Raw genomic sequence first — 12,146 nt, 5'->3', positions numbered from 1 at the left:
TTATTTGTACTGTGAATCACAGGAATAATGCAAGTGTCAACAGAGGAAAAACGATGACCTCAGTTATGCAGGTTACCCCAAATTAAAAAATATTCTGCAGCTACTAAAATTATGTTTGGGAGAATTTTTTTAAATGGAGAAACTCTAACAGTGTAGTTTTTACTAAATAAAATCAGAATTCAAAACTACATACATTGTGAATCTAATTACATAAACATTAAAGAAAAATATGAGACAAAAAATAGCTTGCCATATACAAAAAAACTTTAATGGGTGACTATGATTATGGAATTGACCTGGCAACCTTGTCCAGTTACCTCTGGACTTTATTAATAAACAAAGATAAATAAACTTCTAATCTACTGTCTTAAGTTTTTATCACATGCTTTGGAACATACAGAAATGGAAGGATAAAGCAATAAAAAAACCCCGCAACTCCATTCTGGACCATCAAGCCCCAGCTGAGTCTGGCCAAACCCAAAGAACCCAAAGATACTGAGAAATAAATCATTGTTTTAAGCTTCTAATTTTGCTGTGATTTGTTACATCACAAAAGCTAATTGACACAGTTACTGAAACCCAGGGAGCCATTGTTCATCTCTCCATTATTATAATTTTTGGAAAGGAAGAATCTGACTTTCAAAGAAGAATGGTACAAGTGAACCAGCAGGCAAAGTATACATCTTATACACCACATCCCCATCACTCACACCTTTACCTGCAGAAAAGCAGACTTTATCGATGTTGGAAACTTCTGCCTATTAACTTGGAGTGGTAACATAATCCTATACTGGCCCTGTGAGACGCCGGTGATCAAAGGCTCATTAGAGCTTCAGTACTTCATGAGTGCTGCCTGCCTCCATCTGCTCCATGAGCTATTCGTGCAGGACTGTCATTGCCCCATTAGTGTGTGTAACGGGAAGAAAGCTGGACCTTAGTTCATTGAAATAAAGTCACACTTCAGGTTGGGGGAAAGCTTCTGAGTATCAAATATTTTTCGTCAGGTGCCTGAAAAGGAAAGGCAGGGAATTCGAATGAGTGTTGGAAAAACAGGTTGTCATTTCTTGGCAACACACTCCAATTCTTTCTTAAGGACCTTGGGTGGAAACTCCCCCCTCCCTGCATGTCTCAGCCCATGTGTATTTCCAGGGAAACCCAATACTTCTACTTCTGATTCATTTACACTTAACTCATCACAGTGTTTTTCAAGGACTATTTCCAGTGGGCCTTTAAAACATGATTTCATTTACTGGGAGAGTTACGAATCCTGCCTACCCCAGATACCACACACACAAAGAGGATGTGACATATGGTATTTGTCTTTCTATGTCTGACTTACCTCATTTGGCATAATACCCTCTAGGCCCATCCACATCACAAATGGCAAGATTTCATTCTTTTTTATTGCTGCATAATATTTCATTTTGTGCATGTATATTATATATATAAACCACATCTTTTCTATCCATTCATTTACTTTGTGTATTTCTGTTAGTCGTCTCTACTTTATTTATGGAATATAGATATTTTTTACTTGCAAGAAAGAATGACACGCTTTAGTTTTTTTCAGACTCAGGTGTTTGTCAGATATTTCCTCGAAAACAAATGAAGTTTGTCACCTCAGGGAAAACAAGTATCTGTTGCAATGATAAAAGTTTTAAAGAGAAAATGAGAATCTTGGAAAATTTTATCTGCCACTATGAGTTTAACAGCTTCCTAATACTTAAAGACTTTTCATTGAAATTGGCAGCGATATTAATAAATGTGATTTTATGTCAACATTTGGAAGATCTGCATAAGTCAGTAAACCAGTATGTTCCAAATTATGATAATGTGATGTTACAAAGTCAGGCTTAGAGTGTGAGATAGACAAGTGCATTCCAATGTAATTGATTATGACAAGTTTGTTGCTATGGTTTCAGATTCCACAGTGTAACTAACCTTTAAGACATCACCTCTTATCAAATTTTGGAATAGTAGCAACAAATAGCCACAGATATGTGAAAAGGCACATGGAAAGACATGATGTCAAGGGGATTACAAGTAGTTCAATAATTACTAGAACAGTGATTCTTTTGCAAGCATATTTGCTATTGAGAAATGTTTTTAAGACACTAAACTACTTTGCTGAAATTATTGCTGAGCTTCACAGTTTTCTTTCCCAGCAACAATTTACATGGTCAGGCGATATAAAAAAGGATTGATTGACTTTTGTAAAGGCTCATTTTGATTAACAGTACATTTTAAAGACAATATTTTGAATAATGACTTCAATTCTTAATTTCCTTGTGAACATTTCTTCAATTTGGCCACTGAAATTTCCCAAGAATAACTGACCTATTAAGAGGTAGATTGAATATGTATTTGAAATTCACTGTAGCTCCCAAGTACGTCGCAGATTAAAACTTTGTTTTTGGCAGTGCGAGTAACATACACCCTTCTTGAAAACTGTTTTTGGGAAAGAAAGTGCTTACTTTGGATGCTCTCCATGAACAGTTAGGACACTCTCAAGTGACAGAAGTGTTTTCTTTATTTTAAGGCAAATAAATGATATTTTCAGATGCCTCCAAACAGACCCCATACCAATGTCATTATTGAGTTCTTGGAGTGACCATTCAGAGGGGTCTCATTAGCCAAGAAGTTTCAAATAAGGAGGGAAAGCAGAGACCTGAAAGATTATAGGTACTACTGCCTAAGTTTTGAGTTACAAAATCCTTTGGAACTTTGACTCTGCAAAACAAAGAGACTAGTGGTGGGGAATGATTCACTTTCCTGTTAACCAGGGACTGATGGTCTGCTCTAGACCTCCTCAGCCCCACTGCACTGATTCCTTTGTCCAGTAAAATGTTGAATAGGAGTGGTAAAGTGGTATCTTTCTTTATCAGCTCCAGAAATCTATATTGAAATTTTGGCTAGCCCGGCCGGCATGGCTCAGTAGTTGAGCATCAACTTATGATCTAGGAGATCACAGTTTGATTCCTGGTTAGGACACATGCCTGGGTTGCGGGCTCGATCCCCAGTCGGGGGTGTGCAGGAGGCAGCCGATCATTGACTCTCTCATCATTGATGTTTCTATCTCTCTCCCTTCCTCTCCCTTCCTCTCTCTGAAATCAATAAAGAATATATATTTTTTCTTTTAAAAAGGAAAACTCTTGGCAGGAGGGGCTCTTTCCTCTCTCAGGTACCCAGGACAGGATTCTGTATGGGGAATGAGGGTAGTGATGCCTCATCTTCCTATTTTAAAAAAAGAAAAGAAATTTTGGCCAAATCGTAAGCTGCACACACTCAGGGCAAGATTTTACAAGGTTGGGCACAGGACAACTACTGGAGGAAGAACCACCACTGAGAAGCTGTGAGCTAAACCACTCCCAGAGCTCACACGGGTCAGAAAACATGTAAGGGTTGACAGAAAGCATGGGAAGACCTTCTAGAACAGCCCTAGAATCAAATAAAGACTTGATAAATGCTAAGCTAATTAGTTGGTGACCTGCTCTCTCCACCACAATGAAGAGTTAGAATTGTCCTCATATACTTGTCCACCGTGATGGTTTACTTTCCTTCCATCTAATGTTACTTTAAACAGATGTTACATTTTGGAGGTTAGGAAGTCCTTGCTCAGACTATAACATCCCACACCCTTATACATACTTATCCCCACTCCCAGTACATTAACCAAGGGAAATGCTTAAATGCCTTTCTTAATATGAAGGTCATAACCCCACGTTAGGATTATAGCATGATATAGACAGATGCAGTTCAGAGAAATATGGGTAGAAATTTGGAAACTCAGAAAGGAAAATCAGAATCAGAAGAAAATATATAATAATAAGAATGATTAGATTTAGGAGATGTGTCCCAGAGAGAGCAGTGAGAGCATTACTGTAATTTAAAGTTAACTTCATTCATAGAAGTCCTAGAATACACATCATAGGGAATACTACTTAGGCCAGAGCAATAGAGAAGGCAACTTAATGCTTTTTCTCAGTTTTGGAAAATACTGTATTACTACAGTTTAAAAAAATAACAAAGAAAACAAATAACCAAAGGCAAAATTTGAGTTTTTTGCCTTGCCAAGAATAAAAGGAATACACTTAGGCTGTCACTCAAAGCATAAAAATACAGCAAACTGCCATTCAGATCCATCATCTGCCTTTGATGCCAACTTTTGCCAGCCATACAGAGTCTGTCTGCCTTTTTTTTTTTTCTTATATCTCTCTGAACTATTTGGAAAGTAATTTATTCTGAGAAGTTTGGACTGATGCTGGCGCTCAGTTATGTGCTTGCCTCTCCCAATGCAGTCTGTAGGAATTGCATTAGTACACATAAAAGGAGTTCTAGGTTGGGCTAGGCTTTCTGGCTTTATACAATTAGGGTGTAAACAATCAAGGACAGAGAGGCATGGTGGTGAACAAGTTGAGGCCTCATTGCATTTTTAGTTGACAGTATACACGGTCTTTCTCTGCTATTTTATGTCTCACTGCAACATAGTGCATATATGCACTGGTAGGGAGGTTGAGGTATAGTCTTCTAGGTTGGTGAATTTTTTAGAACTAGTCTTTAGTGAAAGTGACTTTCATTTTGAGTTATAGTCATCAAAATCGAATGGATTATAAGAAGTCAACAGATTAGTGAAAAAGACTGAAATTGGTAGGACACAGAAATTGGTCCAAATAAGTTGTCAAAACAAAAAGGTATCTACGGGAGGTGATAGGAGCTGGGCCACAAAGCCAAAAGATCAAAGGTTGAGGAGATGAGGGCTGAACAAAGCTGGTCAAGTGAGTAAGTGGGGAAGTGGGGGAGAGAGGGGGTGCTTGCAGCCAACACTGGCAACAGAGCTGTAATCTGGGGCTGGGTTTTTACTTTCTCATACTAATATGAAAGTGGACCAAGATTAGAGCAAGGGGTAGTATTCAGTTAAATGGAAATGAGCTGATCTTACCTGAATTAAATCTATATAAACTAATTGAACTGGGTTAAAAGAAATTATACTGGATTGCACAATTCCCCTTTAGAAACACATAATTTGACATATAGACACACACATGCAACTATAAAATTCAGATGATACAATACTTTGTCTAAATTTATTTTTAAGTACTTCTGCTTGGAATGGACATTAAACAATTTTAAGTCTTTCCTCTTTACCTCTAGGACCACAGGTAAACCATCTCACATGCACAATATGTTTTATGCAGAGTTTTCACTTTTTAAAAATGACTTTTGATTCAGTTTTTGGTGTCATGGAGGGAACTTGCACCCCTGTTTCTCTCTCTCATCTTAACCTGGTATAATGCCGCATAGTGCTTCATTATGGAAAACAACTTAGTAAAAATATGAGTCCAAAGATGGGATGAGGAAAAGAAGGAGGTGGAGGGGGAAGTGGTAGAAATTAAGAAACGGGTTGTAAGCTAAAATAACAGCATGGCAGAATTCATAAATAAATCAGAAAGACCAAGGAAAGGAATAGGCATGGCAAGACACTGCATTAATGGCATGGGGGAGACATTGAAATAATCGCAGACAAGAGATTTGAGCAATTAGAGGGAACTGATAGTTGTGAACGACAAATGTAATCTAGCATTGAAGGCAGTTGGCATCCCTGAAGTAAAGACCTCCACTGAAGATACACTACAGTAACAAAAAGCTTGAGATGGCACTTTATACACATGAGAAATAATGATATAAAATCAGTGCTGCCTAGAATCCTGGTTAAGTTACTGAATTAAAAAAATTATTTCTAAGGACTTGCTTTAGATATTCAGGCAGAAAAAGTGAGTCACCAAAGGAAGGGAAAAAATTCCAGAAGATAATGAAGCAATGTCTACAAAGTTATACAGGAACAAATGTCAACCCTGGAATATTTAACCTAGCCAAATTGCCATTCAGAAAACTAGGAAAAAGGCAGACACCTCATATGTGAAAAAAAAAAAAAAAAGTAAAGGACTCAATGAAGATTTCTTGACTAAAACATCCACTAATAAAGACCAGCCAACTAAGTGATTTTTAAAGAAATTAAGAACCACCAGATTGCAAAATTGTGGTAAAATTAAACAAAAACAAACACTGGTGGGTATTGAATCCACTTAAAAATAGAACAAAATTTAACAGTTGCAGGAATTATGGTTGCAAAACACAATATAAGTGTTATAAACCTAAAACAAGTAAAAATAATATAAGCAACAAAAATAGGAAGGTGGGAGGACTAAGGAAGTATAACAGCACCAATTGCTTCAATGTTGGTGGCAGAGAGACAAAAAATACTAAAATTGGAAATATGGTGTGTTTTTAATGTCAATGACATCAGTAATTTTCTTCATATATTTCTTTTAAAGTTAGAGGGATTTTTAAAAAGTAGTAACTCTGATACATAAGAAATTTTTATCTCACATTCAGCAGTTTATTTCTGTTTCTTTTTCTTCTGGGGTGTTTTGGCAGGGAATTCTGGGGTTCTGGGTTTCAGAGCCAGGGTCTAGAAAGAGAGGCAGGTTCCAGGTGAGTACATCCCCTTAACCCTGCATAGTCTCCCTTATACCTAGAGGCACAGCAATAGCAGGAGAGAGAGGAGAGCTGTCATGTGAGGCTCAGGAACACTCCTGGTTCTTGAAGTGAGAATGTCATGAAGCACATTATCCTCTGATAATTTTTTCAGCAAGAAACTGTGCATTGTAAACTGTGTGTTTCCCCTCTGTCTTAAATAGTAGTTTAGCTGAGTAAAAAATTCCAGGTTGTTGATGATTTTCCCTTAGCACTTTGAATATATTATGCCATTGTCTTTGATATCTATTGTTCTGATTAAAATCTGCTTTTAATCTCATAGTCATTTCTTTATAGGTAATCCCAATTTTGCTACACATCTCAGTTTGAATGATAGTCCTTAAATGTTAGCCCTGGATGTTTATGGGCAGTAGCTTCATAAGTCATGGACTCTTGACTTTAGAAGTCATTTGTGGGGGAGAGAAATTACTCTTTTCTTCTGGTGCTTCTCCATCCCCTGCTTATGCCTTGGTGCATTCAGAAGGGAAAGCTCACCCTTCTGACCTATGTTTCTTCGCACTTGTGTGGCTGAAGCAGGTTCAGTGCTGTCATTCATGAGGCTAGGTACTAAATAAATTTGGAATATGCTATGCAAATCCAGTAATGCTAGATGGGAGTAGGGAAAGGAAGGCCTTTTCTAGCCTTAGAGCCCACAATGCTTTAGTTTGATTTAGCCAAAGAGCCCTCCACCTGAAATGCTGGTGTATGGTTTCCCATTTGGCTATTTAGCCTTGCTCAAAACTTCTTCAACAGAGAACCCTGAGGCAAGGGTAGGGTGGGATTTGGACACCAAAACATCCCACTGAAATTCTTAACATCATTAAATTCATCTCCTTAATTTGATAGAAGAGATGATACAACTTAAACCCAGAGAGGTATAGTGACTTATCCAAGGTATTAAAGTAATTAGTGAAGTAGCAGAAAATGGAACTTGAACCTAATTTCTAGTTCAGGAATATTTCCAGGATCCTATATTAAGTTTTTAACTTCTCTGTTTTCTTAATGCTTCCTTCAAAGAACAGAGTGCTCTGCACCACATCTTCTATTAATATCCTTAACATACAGTGCATTAATATAGTAAGAGCAGAGGTTTTGGAGTCAGAAAGAGCTGGGTTTTAAATTTGTTTTTCTCATTTACTAGCTCTGGCACCTAAAAATGTTCATCTCTGTGAGCCTCAATTTCCTCATCTGTAAAATAGGGATAAGAACATTCATTGCAAAGGGTCCTTTTTAAAGTCACTGTGGTGCTCCTAGCACTGTGCCTGGCACACAGTAGAAATGAAATAAATGGTATTACTATTTTTGTTGTTGTTATTATTATTAGTGTCTTTCACTTTAACACACTGACTTTTCCCTACCCTGACATTCCTGTTTTCTTTGAGGGATCTCTTACCTTTTCCCCATATTTGTGTATGTGTGTGTTTAATGAATTTAAATGGAATGTTCTCTGTGTAGAGACCCATCTCTCTTGCTGTGAGGGTAGCACTTAGTACACTGTGCATGGAGACTGAGAAGTGGTGACTGATATTATGAAGTGATAAATGAACAGTTGACAAATAGATCATAGACATTCTAATGCAGAATTCGTGCCTGTAGTTTGTTCATAACTCATTAGTCTGCTCCAGACCCAGCTTGTGAGTCATAGCCCCTGAATGCCAGGCTCAGGGACATGGAGACCAGCTTCCTCCTTGACCACATAATTTCAGAGACCACTCATTCATGTGAGTGTGTTAAGATGCTCGGCCACTGAATAATCATTGTGTCTCAGTCCTCTTTCCCAACTTCCCATCATTTCCTTCCTGTTTCTCATTGTTGTGTCACCCTGTACTGCCTCTCATTTGACATTCCCAAGGAATTCCTGTCTGATTTCTGGAATGGGACTCAATTATGAAGGTTTAAGGAATTTTGTTACACTTCTATGTAAATCATCAGAGGAAGAGAACATGGGGTAGATGGGTGGTTTTCTTTAATTCAAGCCTGCAAGTCCATCCAATCTGACAGGGTAACATTTTGACTACAAAGGGAAAAAATATATCACTCACCCTCATGATTCTTGGGAAACAGGAGAGTATCTGCTTCTTGGACAGAACCCGTGAGATCCAAAGCCAACACGGGCTTCCTGATGCTCTAGCTTCAGGAAGCCCGTGTTGAAGGATGGCATTGGTAATAAGAGGTTCAGTAGATGTAACACACAGGAACTTCCAGGGGGAAATGGGAATGAAACTGTTGTTTCCCAGATGATGGTAATGTGGTTTCAGATTTTTAAATACATGACCATGAAATCCCTGATGTGCTAGAGGCAAGCCCTGAAGGACACTTTGCGCAGTGCAAGAGAGATAGTAGAGAACACATGTGAATATTGACTTTCTTCAACTAAGACAGACCTGAACTCCTCCTCCTGTGTTGATGTTCATTAACTGATTATCCCCAGTAAGTTATTTTCCTTACATAAGCTCCAGCTCTGTATCCAAACATTGGAGATATTTAAAATCTACTTCACAGAGTGTTTATTTGTTTGTTTTGAGAATTAGAGGAGCTCATGTGTGTGAAACATTCATCACAGTGAATGGAACTTATTAAGGGCTCAGTAAATGGTAGCTTTCTTAGGTGGTGGCCAAGACATGTCTGCTTGCTGAGCTGAATTAATCAAATATTTATTAAATACCAACTCTGACCCAGACATTTTGCATCAGGCACTGTCTAGGCACAGAGATAAACTTGTTTTTCTATCCTCATAATGCTTATGGTTGATATGTCTTGTCTTTTGACGATTTTTTTTTCATTTCTAAGCTACCATAAGAGCAGAGACTTTGTCTTATGTTAACGTATCCCCATGGTCTAGAAGAATGAATAAATTCAACAAATATTCACTGGGAGTCTATTTGTACCAGGTACTGTTCTTTGGGATGTATCAGTGTACAAACCAGCCAAAGATCTCTGCCCTTGAGAAATGAAGCTATTTAGTTAAATATTTGCCATAAACCTCCTTCCCCCCCCTTTTTTACCTGTGGATAGAAAATTTCCGTGAAGAACAGAGGAAATTTAGAAATACTTCTTCCCTAGATAGTGTGATGTCACTGTAAGCCACCATCACAGATACTGCATTTTGCAAGGTCACCAAGCCTTTTTATAGCTTTTATGAGAGTGACATGGGAGCCTGTGGTCACAGAGAATGGCTCCTTAGAGGAGACGGGTTTCATAGTGATGTGGTTTAGGAGTCCTTGTCCCCCACCCATCAAATGGCTTCTTCAGTCCCCACCCTAGAAGACAGCACAGGAGCCAGCATGGGACCCGGAAGGTTAAGCCAACTTGCTCTGCCCAGTAGGTGTGTGTATGCTGCATTGCTAGGTCTCCTCTCCTCGGGGGCTGTGTGCTTCCTGCATCAAGGAAGCTGCCAGCATTCACAATTGGAACATAAACAGGCCAGCAGGTTCTGATTAATCCAAATTGGAACTATTCAAACAGTCACAAAAAGAGATCTTTTCCCCTGAAGGAATTTACATGTGAAGAGAGACTAAGATGGGAAATAAACATTTCTATAATGATTAAAGTTAATTGGCTTGAAAGGATGCCTCTGAAAGAAATGCTTTCTGGTTTTAGTTCCAATCTATTTCGGGACAAGCCTGTTTTTCATAAGATTGGTAACTGCAAACAGATACTGCCCTTTCATTGGAAACAGATGGGCCAGGACATAATTAAAGAAGTATGCACTGGCATCTCAAATAACTGCTTTCAATTACAGCATTTCAAGAGTATTAAGGGGAAATATTTTAAACAAGACCACTGCAAAAATAGATTTTGTCATTAACTTTGAAATAATATTTGACTTAAGGCTGAAATTTCCATGTGCCAGGTCTGGATCTCACAGGCCGATGCTGATTGGAGCAAGAGAAATTGAATCATTATGGTCCCATATCGTTCAGGGGGGAAAAAAATCATCTTTTTTTAACGCAGAGGAAAAAACCGTATTTTTCCTCTGGTAACTTTTATTTTGCACTTGAATTTCGGTTAGATTTCACAACCTTGGGGAGCTTTCACAATGAAACCATTTCAATGTTAAGTCCAAGGTTGTCCATCTCTAATGTGGTTGCCTGAGTGTGTGTATAGGCAGTGAGTACAAGCCCGCCTCCCACTGTGAAGGGTGCTTGTATGCCCTGTAGACCACATTGTACATGTTCATGTAGAGATCCCAACGTAAACCCCCAAATTAGACAATTTACAAAGTTGACAGATCGCCTGGGCTGGCACAGTGGAAATCAGTGGTGGGCCTATTGTACTTTTTCTGAGTAGGTCATTTTAATGGAGATGATAATAATTGAAGATAGCTGTATAACAGTGACAAGTTACAGAATACCTCACTTGTGTTGTCTTATGTAACATATTGGAATGATGTTTATTTCCCTCAATGAATACTTATTTATTGAGTATCTAACACATGGCAGGCACTGTACCAAGAGATAAAATGTTGAACAAAGACAGCTGCGTGCTTGCCCCCTAGAGCTTATGATCCAATGGTTTACTTGTAGAGACAAGTAAACAATTACAATACAGGATGGCACATGCTATGGTGGTGTAGAAATACTGAACGGGGGCACTTTACCCAAGAAGTGGCTTCTCCCTCATTATCCTAAACTTGGTTTTAGAAACAGAAGAGTAAAGCAGCTGCACAATATGTCACCTTAGCCACTCAAACAAATATATTTTTTGATGGACTAATGGTTCCTAATGATGATAGAGCAATCAGGCTGATATGATACAATTTATTGATCACTCATGGCATTCATGATGAGTAAGTACAGCATAAATTTACTTTTGATTATATGTACACGTGTGTGTGAACACACAGAGAGATGCACACAGAGAGACACAGAAAACATGCCTAAGCCATACTACTTCTGGCTTACCAGAACTGCATGGGCTTTGAGCTCTGTACAGGTTAGGTGTGAGCTATGCCTATACTCACTCACCTGCCTTTATACTAATAGCCTGCATTCTTGAGATGGCTGGACAAAGGGTCCAGTAAAAAGCAAGATACTAACTAGTCCCCACATCTATTTCCTCATTATGTGATAGTGAATGGAGTGTTGTAATTGAACTTTTAGACTATTTTTTAAAGTTTTCGGAGTAATTAAGCCCTTAAAAAACTTAATAATTTCTTTTAAGGTTATACTCAATATTCAAATTCTTCATGTAGATGTTCAAATTAACCATACCTGATAATTAGCTTTTCCTTACTTTGGATATTCGTGTGTGTGTGTGTGTGTGTGTGTGTGTGTGTATGAGATTTATGTCCTTTATTACTTATGGGGAATGAACTTACACGGTACCACAAATGTTAATGTCATTTTTTAAAGAAAACACTATATAGAACTTTAGTAAATCCTACTAAAAGACTAAAATTAAAGGTTCCTGGATGCAAGGCCTGTGTTTCAGAATCTGGATAATTAGTCAAATGTTCAATTTACAACTCTCTTCAAACCACTCCCAGCGTCGCCCAATAGCTTCCAAATTCCTTCTTGCCAAACTCTCTTCCTCTCAAAACATTGGATTTATATTCTGTGTTTTCTAAAGACAGATGCTGAAGTTGCGAATGCTAGCACTTGGAATGATAG

At 38.2% G+C, this 12,146-nt stretch overlaps 1 long non-coding RNA gene across 1 annotated transcript in view; it reads right to left on the bottom strand.

Moving 5' to 3' along the window:
* Window positions 1-938: 938 nt before the first annotated feature.
* LOC107543894 (uncharacterized) overlaps window positions 939-12,146 on the bottom strand; it is a 32,006-nt gene continuing 20,798 nt past the window's right edge. The window contains exon 3 of the long non-coding RNA XR_001603858.2: window positions 939-1,008. This is a non-coding gene — a long non-coding RNA (uncharacterized LOC107543894). The remainder of the gene's footprint in view (window positions 1,009-12,146) is intronic.

Source organism: Miniopterus natalensis, chromosome 19 (genome assembly GCF_054644295.1).
Source record: "Miniopterus natalensis isolate mMinNat1 chromosome 19, mMinNat1.hap1, whole genome shotgun sequence".
NCBI classification, from domain to species: domain Eukaryota; kingdom Metazoa; phylum Chordata; class Mammalia; order Chiroptera; family Miniopteridae; genus Miniopterus; species Miniopterus natalensis.
Note: the sequence above shows the minus strand (reverse complement) of the source record. Positions and strands in the feature narration are given on the sequence as shown.